The sequence below is a fragment of the Acyrthosiphon pisum genome, chromosome A1 (assembly GCF_005508785.2).
Source record: "Acyrthosiphon pisum isolate AL4f chromosome A1, pea_aphid_22Mar2018_4r6ur, whole genome shotgun sequence".
In the NCBI taxonomy this organism is placed as follows: domain Eukaryota; kingdom Metazoa; phylum Arthropoda; class Insecta; order Hemiptera; family Aphididae; genus Acyrthosiphon; species Acyrthosiphon pisum.
This window is the reverse complement of record NC_042494.1, coordinates 110,245,336-110,258,242: the sequence shown is the minus strand read 5'-3', so window position 1 is coordinate 110,258,242 and position 12,907 is coordinate 110,245,336. Positions and strand designations below refer to the sequence as shown.

Below are 12,907 nucleotides of genomic sequence, written 5' to 3'. Positions count from 1 at the left end.
TAATCATATCACAATATCCATTAGGTAACACGTTATACATCAACAACAAACTGTGGTACTATCATAGATATATTATAGTATACTTTAGAAGTTTCAAGTACCCACGAATAATATTATACTATCACAAAAAAATAACAAAAATAGTTATTCTAGGTTTTTTAGCATATAATTTCGTCCACATTTGAACTTAAAATGACTATGAAAATAAACTGTGATTATGTATTTTTAAGATTTTTTGGTAACAGAATTAACTACTTACGTAGAATCTTGTTTTAAATTTTCTATCTTTAGATATAAGAGTTGAACATTTTATACATTTTTAACAACAAAAAAATTATTCAATTTTAAATTTGATAAATTTTGTCAAAATTTGAACTTCAAATGATTATAAAAAAAAAAATTGTGCCTATGTATTTTTAATATTTTTCAACTACTATTTTAACAATATATCAGGAGCCTTTTATTAAATGTTTACACTTTTTGACCCAACAGATGAAATTTTATTGATATTTATAGAAAAAAAAAATTAAAAAATGGAAACTACAAATGTCCATAAACAGCTGAAAATAATTCAAAATATTTGTAAAATGTTATGGTGTATAGAAAATGCTAATATAAACATTCAGTCAATATTTTATGTACCTACAGTCATTTGTTTTAAAGTTACACCAAAAACCAAAATCAATTTTCTCGAAAACAGATTTTGCGTAAAAATTCTCGTTTTTCCTTAATTTTTCTTTTGTTTTTCACGGCGCTTTTGAAAACTATTTGAAAAATTTTACTTTTGACCCCCCAAAGTACCAACTAGATTTACTTTCCTATCAGAAAAGGTACTGTTGAAGAAAATCCAAGCACTTTTACTGTCCTAAAAGGTGATGACAGACACAAAAAAAAAAATAAAAAAATAAAAAAAAAACACACATCATTGTAAAATCAATACATTCATCGTTCCACTCAGAATCTAAAATCTCAAAAACTGAAAAAAATTTAATAACGAAATCAAAAACGAAAATGAAAATAAATTAATAATTATAGTATTATACATTATTAAATTTTACCACGAAAAAAAAAAATTTGAAAAAAATTCACTTGTCTTTACTTTTTAATCTTTAACTTTAAAAACATTTTAATTTGAAATCAGAAATTTTGAATTTTCTAATTTTTATAAAAATTATAATTTTGATTTAAAATTTAAATATTAAGAATAATTAATTTTAATTTTTAACTTTTAAGTGCATTTCTGTATTACGTGTTACTATTATAACTTAAAAGTTAAAAGTTATAAGTTATAAGAATATGATATATAAAAAAACTATATTATCAAAAACATTATTTGGAAACAATAGAAAAATAACGTTTTTAAAAACGTTTATCAAAAACAATATGGAAAAATAACGTTTTTAAAAACGTTAATCAAAAACAATAAAGGAAAACAATGTTTTTAAGAACATTTATCAAAAACGTAATAATCAAAACGTTATACAAAAACGATAATTTTTAAATCAATAAACAAAAACGAAAACGAAAAAATTAAAAACGTTTTCCATCCCTGGTAAAAATTGATAAAAATCCGTCTAATAAATTGGAATTATAATTATTCAGTCGCCACGAATCACGGTATCACGATGAGGAGAAAATTGTTTATATATTATATTACCTCTACATCGTGCGTAATATATTGGTATGTGCCCTTTCTACTTTATATTTTTATATTTTATCTATAGAAATAACGCTCTTCAAATATGCATATTGCATCGATTAATAGGTAAACAATAATTATAGACGTAGGTATATAGTCACATATAGATAATGGTCATTATTTGGTCGTTTTAATTCCAATTGAATCATATTTTACATTTGAAAATTTAAAAGAAATGTTGGTCTTCCTCTGTTGTTTAGAAACAGAGTTAAAAACTAAAAAAATAAAACAAGATTACAATTTGTTTTCTCATATACATTAATATTATATTCACATACAAATTATAAGCACTAAAGTACTTAAATATTTATAATACCTACCTATGTAAATATTTTTGTATTTAACTATGTATACATGAATTCGTTCAAGGCTCTATGATTAAAAAAATTTCGAGAGTGGTACCTCCCACTACGGTTTTGAATTCGTTCCCTATTATACTAATAAGTAGGTAACGATAAATAATAATACAGTAAGTCAGTAACAGTTTTCATTACTATATATTTATATTTATTATTTATTCCATGGTGTTGGTCATTGTTTACTCACCGTCTGTTTACCTGTGGCAAGTAATATCGTACATTGTTTGCGATCCGCAACAAGTCGAACAATAAAAGAAGGGTATAAAAGATATTGAAAAAACTTTCAATGCCTAGGTCAACTGAAAATTCAATATTAATTGATATAAATTTATAATGATGCACCATGCACGTGTCATAATAATAGTACAATATGGAGTAGAATAATTAATTAATATATATAATATTTTATAATACAATTTTTAAGTACCTATAGATATATATTGCGATAGAAATCTGTGGGTTGGTCGTGGTTAGGAGTCAACCGTATACATTTCAATTGTTTAATCTTGTCGTAATATACGAAAGTACCTACATATATATTTTTAAGCAGAAATACCTACACAATATTTGGAAATTGAATATTACAAGAGTTACATTTTAAACTAAAAGTTAGTAAACAGCTCGCACTTCTGGGTACTCCTAATCTCTTCCAGTTCTATTGTTAAATACGCTGATGCGCAAATGATGTAGGTACGATAATTTGACGTAAGGTAGACGGGTGGTGCGCAAAAGAAGCATAACCCGAAAATCAAATGATGGGCAACCGTATTACAAAAAAAAGGTCGAAATGAACAATATACATATAAATATATAATATATTATAGTGATAACTGATAAGCAAAGTTGATTATAATTAATAATGATTTTATCAATCTTCTTTTATTGGTCTTTATCCAATGCCATATAATTTTTAATTTCCTTATATAGATAGGTACCGATCTTATTATCAAACTCCCTAACTCTTAACAGTTTATTGTATAAGCCGGCAGTATCGAAATAATCATCTAACAACAAAAATTAATTAAAATTCGTTTTTCATTTTCATTTTCTTTGATCAATTCAAACAATGGTGCATTTTTAAATCAAACGGTTCTTAGATCGTTTAATTAAGAATATTAATCTGGTTATCGGTTTTAATTAAAATTAAATTATCATATTGTCCTCTTGACTTGGGTCATAACTCATAACAGTATTATTATTTTTTACGACTACACTATATTCAATTTGTTTTGTCTTAGTTCAATATTATTCATATTTATTTTTTAATAAGTATGTAAATGATTTATGTAGTAAAGTTAGGAGTTCATTTAAGAATTTACGTCTCAATATAATTTAAAGATTTTAAAAATGTTGAAAACCACTTAAGCTAGGTAGTTATGTACACTAGCCTGACTAGTTAGGAATAATTCAAAATTAAAATCAAAAAATGTTATAATCCCATTAAGATAATGATCCTGCACCATGGTTAAAATTGAAGCCCACGATTATTATTATTAGTAAGTAGGTACTAAGTAGTAACTATAAATGAAAAGATGTTTAGAGATATAAGATGACCAAATCTATATTTCAGTAGACCAGAATATACCTACCTAGCATTTAATTTTTATAATGAACCCCAAAGGTATAGTTACCAAAATATGTAAGGGGGACGAGGTGGCCGAACGGTCTAACGCGTCGGCTGCGGCGCTGCCGGTTGCGGTTTCGATTCCCGGCCACTGGGCGGCATTTTTCTCCGGGCAAGTCACGGTATCCGGAGAACAAGTGCGGCCATCCCCCACTCCGGGGCATGGCAGAAACCTACAGGTGCCCCATTCGAAATTCTGCCAAAAATACACCCACGTGTAACAATCACCTACCGTTCTAAAAACTTACTGTTCTACCCCTCTCCCAATGGCCTAAGTTGCCGCGGGATAAAAAAAAAAAAAAAAAAAATATATAAATTCCTTAATTCTTAAATAAAGTTCGTAAACCGTATTACCGTGATATAAATAGGTATATAATAGGTACACATTTATAATAAAAAGTAGTAAGAAATTAATTTCAAAAGAGTGTTAGGGGTTGTATATTGTTGGTACAAGTATCGATCTGTTAGCATAAAAATAATTTATAAAGTCGAATAAACTGTAAAAATAATAACTTACTATATTATATACAATATAATATAGGTACCTATACAATACTGTAGTTGTTAGTTGCTATAGTAGGTACCTAGCTATAATTTATTAAGACGTTTTAAACTCTATAAAAGTTTTGTTCAATATATTATGTATCTAATTCGAGGGTTAGCATTTTCGTAACCATTTTTAACTGACAGCACTGCTAGTTTGTTTAATATATTTTCGTGGCAATGTTATATACAGAGTAAATCTTACTTTTAGGGGGGTTAGAGACGTTATAAGAGTGTAAATGCGTTTTTTGATTAACAAATTTTAAAACGAAAACAAGCTAAATAATATTTTAAGAACAAATTTGGGGGGGAGTTGAACCGTTTGCTACAGACTTGAAGCAAGGTGCAAGTATAGGTATAGAATTATTCATTTTTAAGAGCCCTGTATTTTACTAAATAAGTTATATAGGTATTAGGTAATTGTTTTAAATATAATGTTATAAATTACTGAAGAATGTCTCTATATATATATATATTATTAAAAAAAACACCTATTATGTTGTTGATTGTGGAATATTTTAATATTGCGACACTGTGGTTGGAAATTTGGGTTCCACTGATCTAATTTAAAAAGCCTACGCATTATCTTTGAACTTTGGATTGACGTAAAACCTGCTTGCGAGACGGATGGTTATAGGCAAAACTGTTAAAGAACGGTATATCATCTCATGTAAAATGTATGATTTATCTACACGCGACACGCGACGGATTCGAAAAAAAACATAAAATTTCGGCGATAGGTACATTCCCTATAATGCAAAATAAACTTTTATTTAACTCGGAAGTTTTAGAACTTTTTGTACTTTTCGATAGGGTATGACATAATTCTGTGTCCTGCATTTATGATTTATCTCATCTAATACGATCAGAGTAAAGTGAAGTATGTTCCACGACTTACAAAGTACCTACTACCTAGAGTTAAGTAGGTACTTCACGGGTTCTGATTTTTGTTTTTATTTAGTAATGTAAACAAAATCAGTTTTTCTTTAAAATCAGTAATTCAGTAGGTACAAGGTACTAGGTAGTATATTTACTCTATAGGTAACACACATTCCTTCATTTTTCATTATATTTTCCTTAAGCTCAATTCCAGGTCTATGGTTAAGTCTTTAAATACTTAGGTACTTCTGAAATATAATAGTTTATGCGAAAATAATGGAATTACGTCTGAATAATTCTGAATTATATTAAACACTGTCGGAGTGAATAATTAGCATAACTATCTGATGGTGAGTGATTAGTGTTTTTCAATATTGTGATTGCCGGTTTATTTTGATTTATGTATTTATGTGTTCTTAATTAATGCAGAAGCAACATTTGAAGATCTAAATATTCGATAATGCCACATTTAGTAAACATTTTCTAAATAATATTAATTGACAAAATTAAAAAAGTAAAATATGTACCTAGGTATAATGGTATATAATAAATACAAACCTAGGTACATGTTGCATGATGCTCAGCCCCTATTTTTCTTTTAAAAATGAATTTATTCAAATAATTCTGGTTTTGTGGAATTTTGAAATATAAATAAAAGATAGGTAAATTTTGAAATATCTGAGATGGTGGTATTATTATAAGGAGTGATTTGTGACAATACAAACTTCTGTGTTTGAGTGTTTCATATAATCATATGAGAACTCCTCTTTTTTACAGTAAAAAATTTAGTGGAATAATTTTTTTGAAAATGTTGATTTAGGTACTTATCTATTCAAAATTCGAACGAGTTACAACCAGTCATCAACATTATGACTATATACTATCTATTAAGGATAATAGTCTTTAAAAATGGTTTTACAATTAAATAAAATAGATGTAATATTGGAACTAGTATTTATTAAACTTCGACCAATTTGAAAAATATAAATATTAATAGATTTATTAATTAGGTACTAAAATTTTCAAATTTTTCAAATTTTCAATAACTGCATACTAAATAAAATTGTAAGTGAGCATGCTTGATGAATTAATGTATAGACTTTTTAGAGAGAGAAAGTGTCTGGCTCAGACAAATATAAATAACTTTTTACCAAATAAATATTTTTGACAATTATTAATGTATTAAAAACGCTGTAAGATCCTTAAACGAATTCTTGATACCGGTTTCAGCAGAAATCTTCATTCGGGCGTGCACACAAATGAGTCCATCTCACTGTCACAAATCCACATATTACCATAAGCAATAGGCCATAGGCGGTGCAACTTTAAATAGGTACCTACCGAGACCTATTGAATATAATATCATACGACTATTAAGTAAAATAAAATATACCTACCTATACAATTTTAAAAAGTCGGTAAGTGGATGTCACTCCGCTGTACAGTAGGTTACAAGTGGGTCGCTGTAATGGATGGTGTTAAATTTTAATTCAATGATATGATATCATTGTATAAGAAAAACGATTCTGAGCGAAAACGGTCAGTCAGCCTATAATATTACTAAGTATATTTGATGATATTATTGTGAATAAAGTAATTTATACCTATATTATAACCTATTTACGAGGAACCTTGTTTTAAATTTTCAATCCTTAGCCATACAAGTTGAACATTTTATAAAATTTTAACTACAAAATTATTATTAAATTTTAAATTTGATAAATGTTGTCAAAATTAATATGCTTATAAAAAAAAATTGTACCTATGTCTTTTTAATATTTTTCAACTGCTGTTGTAACAATATATTAGAAGCCTTTCATTAAATTTCCACGCTTTTTTACCCATATTGATATTTATAGAAAAAAAAACTAAAATAATTGAAAACTGACAATGTCCGTAAACAGCTCAAAAAGAGTCAAAATATTTTCAAAATGTTATGGTGTTTAGAAAGTGAAAATTTAAACATTCAGTAAAATTTTCATGTATAAGGTGTCTTCAGTTATTCGTTTTTGAATTACAACAAAATAACATAACTGCTACGCGAGAAATCGAGTGAATATCCGATATTGTAAGAATATGAACTTCAAACTCTTATAAAAATTTAATTTGATTTGCTTGTAGACATTTTTTTTTTTTTGATATAGGTAGACAAATTTATGAATAACCTTGCGTATTACATTTTCAAATCTTAGATTTAAAAAGAAAATTTTTATGATTTCTAAATTCAAAATAATTTGCTAATTTTCGTGATTTTTCATTATTTTTTCAATATTTGAACTTTAAATGTTTATAAAAAAAATTGTGACTAAGGATTTTTAATATTTTCAAATGTCATTGTAACAATATAGTAGGAGCCTTGTATTAAATATTGAAGCTTTTTTACCCAACAAATATTTTGAAAATATATATAGAAAATGCAAATATAAACAACCAGAGGAAATTTCATTTCATAGTTCATTTGTTATAGGATTACATCAAAAACCAAAATCGGTTTATGACAAAATTCCCATTTTTTCTTAATTTTCATGTTGTTTTCTCCGGCGCTTTCTGAAAATTATTGAGAATTTTAACCTCCCCAGTGCACCAACAATATTCACTTTCCCATCGAATAAAATACTGAAGTTGAAAATTGGAGCATTATTTCGACTACTTAGACACGAAAAAAAAATTTTAAAAAACACATCATTGTAAAATCAATACATGTATTATATACGTGTATTTCAAAAATAAATAAAACCGTAGGTATTTAGAATGTCGGCTAATATATTTTATAGGTGTGATAGAGCAGGAGGGGCGAGTTCCAGTGTTAAATAATTTCAAATTATAAATACATAAGAGTATAAATTCATAATTGAACCTATAGTTTTGTGTTATTTGAATTGAGTTCATGATACATGAATTTACTTTCACGCTTATTTTTCATTTACAATAAGTTGCAATATGTTAGATATTGTATGATAGATATTCAGGCGCAATATTTTCGTATTTTTATTTTTATAGAAATAATTAGTTTGTAATTTTGTATTGCTGGAAAAAGTGAAAAATTCGACAGTTGATCAATCAAAAATTGTTACACCAAACCATAATAATATGCTATGTACAATAAATAAAAATAAAATGTTTGCTAAAAAGTTTGTTACAACATAACGTGCTAACGTGCTGAAGCGTGGGGGGGTAGTACCTATAAAGGTACCTATAGCTGACAATTTTAACGGCGTCAGACATCCTGCCTTAGCGTTAAAAGCCTATTAGTAGATGACGCCTTGTTAAAAATCAAAATTTATATGAGTTCATATACACGACAACTATAAATTCAGTTAGAATATTTTAAAATTTCGGAATTTTCAAACGTTGATTACTCGGAATTTAAATCAGAAATCTTAAAATATAGACTGACCGATCTCAATTAGTCATTATAACGAATTCGGATTAGTTTTCTGAAATATTATCACGTTATTATGTCGATCCGTAGGTTGGAACAAAACAATTGTAAACAATTAAAATTGTAAAATTGTACATAAAATTGAGCATAAATTGGTTACCGTTCACGCTCGCAACGCCGATTGGTGACTTGTACATGTGCGTGTGGGAGCGCTCCGCTATTTCTTAGTAATGATCACTACACACCCATTTACAAGATCCACATACATGCAATTTGAAAATTGCCTATTTTGAACTCCTTAAAAACTGTCCACCACAGATCCCCTTAAACTTAAACTCTGTTGCAATAAGTAATAACTATTAAGGAGGTAGTTACCCAATGGATAACATTTTGTCATCCCACAACTCATACAAATGCACATATTAAGAGCATCAGATAAAATTATCATTCTTGATCACTGCAATAAGCAAGGCTGGGCATTAACGAGTTAAAAAGTTAAAGTTAAGTTAATAAGTTAATTTTATATTAACTAGTTAATTTTGGCTTTTCATTAACTTAACTGTTAACTTACTAAATTTCTTTTTTAATTAACGTGAAATTAACGAGTAAATTTTTCATTTCAAGAAGTAAGTTAAGTTAATTTATTTTGTTTTTAATTTTATCATATTTCACTACTTCAGTATATTTTGTTGTCATGCCAAAAAGTATTTACCGTGAATTGTTTTAAGTAAAAAATGTATATCTATAATTCGAATTTAACTAATATGGAAACACTGTATAAGATATAAACACTATAGTCTATAATTTAGTTTTGGGTTGGAAAAAAATTAAGTATGTTAGCACTTAGCATTGTATAAACAAATTAACTTTTTTTTAACTTAATAAAAAGTTAACAAAAAGTGTGTATTAACTTTTAACTTAACTGAGTTAACCTATAGTTAAATTAACTTTTAACTTTTAACTTTTTGTTATTGGTGCATATTAACTTAACTTAACTGAGTTAAAAAAAATCATTAACTTGCCCAGCCTTGGCAATAAGTCACATAAAAAAATAATCATTTTTGATAGGTCAGTACCTATTAACTATTATTTATTAAGTAGGTAATTAATTAGTTCGATCACACTCTGCAGTCTGCATAGATATACCAAAATAGGTACCAACGCATATAAGAAGGCATACCTATAGGCTATAAGATGCAATAGATACATTATAGTTTAAACTGGTATGTCTTCTCTTCACATAAATCGTTGACAGTTAATTTATATTTTAGTTTTAGTAAGTACTAATAGATACTAAGGTATCTCACTAGATATTTACTCGTTCAACATAATAATTATGCCTATGTTAGGTAGGTACTGCGCGAACAACTTATTTTTTGTTTATTTGACTTGAGTTGGCATTTTGAAGGCTAATCGATTTATTGATTTACCATTACACGAATATAGTACAAGCGTCAAGCTATATAAAAAAATGAAGGCGCTAAGGGTGATCTATATGACTATATACCTAGCTATAGGTATATAGGTATCTATAATATTATAATATAAATAACAATCATCGCGACGTCTTGACGCAGACATTTATGTACGAGGATAAACACCGCCTATTTAAGCGCAATGTGCCAACAATCCAATATTCAAATGAATAAAGATATATTCATGTATTATTCATGGCCCATAACCTACCTATCTACTACTTTTCTTGAATGTTGTCTATGTTGAAGACTACCTATATTGTATTATATTAGTACAACTAAAAAGAACCTAACAACCATCAACTAGTCAACATAGAAATATGCTGTGTACCTATAAGTCACGGATATAAATCTATAGCCGTGATAGTGTGGTACCTACCTACCTAAAATAGTTAATGATATTAATATATATCGTGGTCTTTACTCTTTAATTATAGATTTGTTAATTTGTTAAATGGTATACACCATGTCCAAAATTAAGTCATGGATTGTCATACCTGGTGTTGATACGGGGCGGGTTGACCTATTTAGACTATATAGGGGTGAATGACATTTAAAGCTTTAAGTTTGATCAAAAGCCATAACTAGGGAAGTAGACCAACAATTACGAAGTACTTTTAAGAAATTTCAAATAAAAGACTACGTGTATCAGTTACATCAATACACCTTGAGTTATAGTATAACAAAGCTAGGCAAGTTTGTCACTTTTTTCAACTAGTTAAAGTTAAGTTACTTTAATGTAAAAAGTAAGCAAGTTAGTTTATTAGTTTCTGAAGTATACCAAATTTCCAACTTATAGTTAGAAACTAGTTTTTTTTTAGTTTAAAATTTAAATTTTAAAACCGTTTTTTCAAATGTAATGTATTATATAAATTAATTATCAAGTATGTAGGTAACTTATTGGTGATGAATGAAAAATTAAATTAAATAACTGTCAACTGATAATTTGATCAAATGTTTCAAATAAGTAGGTATAATTACTGATAAGCTTAATTTCTTGGAACATTAGTCATTGGAATATAAAAAGTTTAACAAAATAAGAAATTGAAAAATTCAATAAATGAAAAAAAAAACTAGTTACTTATTATTTTAAATGAGTTAGATTAGATTATTTTACACATTAAATTCAACTAGTTAAGTTACAAAGTTAATATGAATTAAAAATAATGGTCCACTAATCTATGGTATAAAAAAAATTGACCTATAATACTATAATAGGTAACTATAATAAATTCCAAATTAATCATATCACAATATCCATTAGGGACTTATAACGCGTTATATATCAACAACAAACCGTGATACTATCATAGATATATAAAAGCACGGTCTTAGAAGATATCTTCTAAGACCGTGTATAAAAGTATACTATAGAAGCTTCAATTACCCATGAATAATATTATACAATCACAATAAAATAACTAAAATAGTTACTCTAGGTTTTTTAATATGTAATTTCGTCCAAATTTGAACTTAAAATGACTATAAAAATAAACTGTGTAAATGTATTTTTTAGATTTTTTGGTAACAGAATTAACTACTTACGTAGAATCTTGTTTTAAATTTTCTATCTTTAGATATAAGAGTTGAACATTTTATACATTTTTAACTACAAAATAATTATTCAATTTTAAATTTGATAAATTTTGTCAAAATTTGAACTTCAAACGATTATAAAAAAAAAATTGTGCCTATGTATTTTTAATATTTTTCAACTGCTATTGTAACAATATATCAGGAGCCTTGCATTAAATTTTCACAATTTTTTACCCAACAAACAAAATTTTATTGATATTTATAGAAAAAAAAACTAAAAAAATTGAAAACTGAGAATGTCCGTAAACAGTTCAAAACAAATCAAAATATTTTGAAAAATGTATCATGTATAGAAAATGGAAATATAAACAACCATTTCATGTATCTACGGTCATTTTTTTAAAGTTACACCAAAAACGATTTTGCGTAAAAATTCCCGTTTTTCCTTAATTTTTCTTTTGTTTTTCAGCGCGCTTTTGAAAATTGCTGAGAATGCACCAACAATATTCACTTTCCTATCGTACAAGATACTGAAGCTGAAAATTGAAGCATTATTTTGACTAGTTATCGTGTACACAGACCCAAAAAAAAAAATAAATAAATAAATAAAAAAACACATATCCTTGTAAAATCAATACATTCATTGTTACACTCAGAATCTAAAAATGTAAAATATATTATATATAGCTCAAAAAGCTTCAATATATTTTATCCTGAATAGAAAATACTATAATAAGTACCAACATTAGGTGAAAATTAAAATTAAAATTACCCGTAAATTAATAAATTCTCATACAACGATTTTCTTATTTTGTCGTTATTCATAAATTATTAATCGTAGGTAATTGAAATTTTGATAAAATGTTTATTTTATTATTTTCTATATAATATGGTCATTTAATTTCTTGAAGTCCAAATCTCTTTAAAATCAATGGCAGGTACTAGGTGCTAAACCCTAAAAATTAAGAAAATAAATGCAATCTTGAATCAAAACTGTATTATTGATACTTATTATGAACTCTACAAGATGTTTATTACACTACTTATATTAAAATATAATTTATACAATTTAATCAAATAAAAGAGTGAACAAATGATAAATTTCATATAAAATAATTAATAAACATAATAAATTGTTCAGTAAAAATAGTAAAATTTTACAAAACCAATATGTAGAAAAAGGTTATAATATTAGCATAATACTATGTTAAATAACAATATAAATTAGTCGTATTATGTTTTTATAACAAATTAAATGTTGTTATTAACGCGAAAAAATAATTTAAATAAAGAAGATAGTTAATGATAACAACTAAAAGAATAAATTACAAATTATAAAGCAACTTTTTCATATAAATTATGTAAAACACTAGCAAAGTCAAAAATGTAAAAACAACAAATTATTACAAA

At 26.6% G+C, this 12,907-nt stretch overlaps 1 protein-coding gene across 1 annotated transcript in view; it reads right to left on the bottom strand.

Moving 5' to 3' along the window:
- LOC100167616 (sodium/calcium exchanger 3) overlaps positions 1-6,719 on the bottom strand; it is a 19,363-nt gene extending 12,644 nt beyond the window's left edge. The window contains exon 1 of the mRNA XM_029486315.1: positions 6,709-6,719. The gene's annotated coding sequence lies outside the window, so the exon portion shown is untranslated. The remainder of the gene's footprint in view (positions 1-6,708) is intronic.
- Positions 6,720-12,907: the final 6,188 nt, after the last annotated feature.